The following is a 2500-nucleotide window of genomic DNA, read 5'->3' on the forward strand; positions in this document are numbered from 1 at the left end:
GTGTTGATAAGGAGGAAAAAGCTGGGATCTTTTCCAGATAAGCCCCGCCACTAATGCAAAAAGTGTACGCGCAAAAAGTTAAGCCCCGCCACTATTTCTGATGTCTAGACCGCGCACCATAAAAACAGCTCCTTATCGGGACAGTGTAGTCAAAAACAACAGTGTCCTTTTTAAATAAAGCATTGCACACAGTAACCATGGATTTCACATTTTGCAGCTAAAGCTCCGCTCATGAATATGTAGGTAATACACACTAATAAGAGCTAGGGGTTTTCCCTAACTAGCTGCTAAGTATATTACAAGCTGACATGCCGTGTTCTGTACTGTACAATGTGCACAGTTTACAAACTGCAGTTTTAACTAGCTCAGCCCTCATACATACAACAGAGCTAAACAGGCTCAGACACTGCTTTATGAAAGGATATCAGCCAGAGCCAGTATAAGGTTTCACAGTGCAGAGTGTGAAGAGTTACATTTTTAGCTCCGTGTCTTTATGAGCTAATTTTTTACCGTGCCCGTGGTAACCAACAGTGCAGGGGGAAGTGTTCCCGGAGAACAGAGGCAGGCAGGGCTGTGTGCTAAAAAGCTATGGTTTAGCTCTGCTTTAAAATTGTATGTAGCATTATACTCAGGTGGCGGGGCTTAACTTTTTGGCGGGGCTTATCTGGAAAAGATCCAAAAGCTGGGTGGAATAATAATTCTGTAACTAGTTCAGTAAAAGTAAGTGATAAAGCTGATGAGCCCAGTTCACAAAGTGTTAATCCCCCAGTTTTGCAGACTACTGAAGGAACACCTGTGGCTAATGATTCCCCAGCTGCTCTTGCAGCATTTTCAGAGAGTGAGGAAGATGTTGAAATTTCTGATTCTCAGGTTTCTCTACCTGCAGCTCAAAATATGACTGCTATTTATTCTCTGCAGAGTATTAATGAATTTTTAGATATTACAAAGGAAAAAGAATGTTGAAATACAGAATTCATTTCCTGATCTTGTGAAGTTTGTAGATTCAGTAGAGTTTTATTTTAAACGTGCTAGCGAGGAAGAGCTCAGTAAACAAAACAGGTATCGTTTAAAAAAAATTGTGTAAAAAGGTTCGTCTTTCCCTAAAGAGTAATGATGATTAGCAGGCATTTGTTTTTTTACTCTTTCCTCTGTTTGCTTACTTCATGTTTTGTGATGGGTAAAAATGTGAATAAGATGTCCTGTGGGACATTAAATGTTAATGGGTGTAGAGGTAGTGAGAAGAGAGCTACAATTTTTTCATATTTAATACAGAAAAAAGTGAAGATATCTTTTTTACAAGAAACTCATACAGATTTAACTAATGAGAGTGTGTGGTTTAGAGAATGGAGAGGGAAGTATTTTCTCAGTCATGGCTATAATACAAGTGCAGGAGTTGCAATTCTTTTTTCTGAAAATATAGAACCAGATTCTGTAGTAGTTGAAGAAATCATTAAAGGAAGGCTTCTAAAGGTTGAGGCTGTATTTGGAGGGGTTAAATTTTGTTTTATGAATGTTTATGCACCTTGTGTTGCTACAGAAAGAGTTACTTTTTTACAAACTTTAAGCAAAGCTTTAACTTGTATTCAGTTAGGGACTGTGCTGCTGCTAGGGGGAGATTTTAATTGCACTGTAGATTTTAAAATTGACAGGAATCATTTGGAGCCTTCCCCAATGTCTGCTAAAGAACTGCTTTCTGTTTTAAATGTTAATGATTTAGTTGATGTCTGGAGAATGTTTAACCCAAAAATTAGACAATACACTTGGGTCAGTTTAAGTGAAAATTGTATTTCTGCTGCTAGACTGGACAAATTTTATGTTTTTAAGCATAATTCAAATATTTTTATTGATTGTCAGATTGTTCCTAATGTTTTTCTGATCATGCAATGGTTCTTTGTAATTTAGTTCTGCCATCAACTTCCATCCATATGCAATTTTTAGAATGTTTTGCTTTTTTTTGGAAACAATGGTCAGAAAGAAAAAATGATTTTGCAACATTAAGGCAATGGTGGGATATAGGAAAAGTACAAATAAAAGTTTTTTGTCAACAGTATAGTCAGCAAATGTCTGCAAGTATAAATAATAGCATGAGAGTTCTGGAGCAGGAAATTTTGCAACTCCAAAAAAGCCTTTGATAGCTCTTTTAATGTTGGGTTGTATGATGATTTAAAGTTAAAAAAACAGTTGTTAGCCAACCTATTGGATAGTAGGGTTCAGGGTGCGCTAGTAAGATCTCGCTTTCAAGTTGCAACAGAGATGGACATATCATCACAATATTTCTTTGGACTTGAGAAGAAAAATGGACAAAAGAAAGTGATACTTTGTCTAAAGGACTCATATGGTTTGGAGCTCACTGAGCAAAAGGAGATAAGAAACTTTGCTGTGGATTTCTATACAGAACTGTTCAGGAGAAAAGTCTGTAATGGATCAGATTCTGCTACACAGCAGCTCCTCTGTTCGCTCCCAAAGATCAAGGATCGGGATGTGGAGGACCTTGAAAAAC

The sequence above is a fragment of the Bombina bombina genome, chromosome 4, assembly GCF_027579735.1.
Source record: "Bombina bombina isolate aBomBom1 chromosome 4, aBomBom1.pri, whole genome shotgun sequence".
Classification (NCBI taxonomy): Eukaryota; Metazoa; Chordata; class Amphibia; order Anura; family Bombinatoridae; genus Bombina; species Bombina bombina.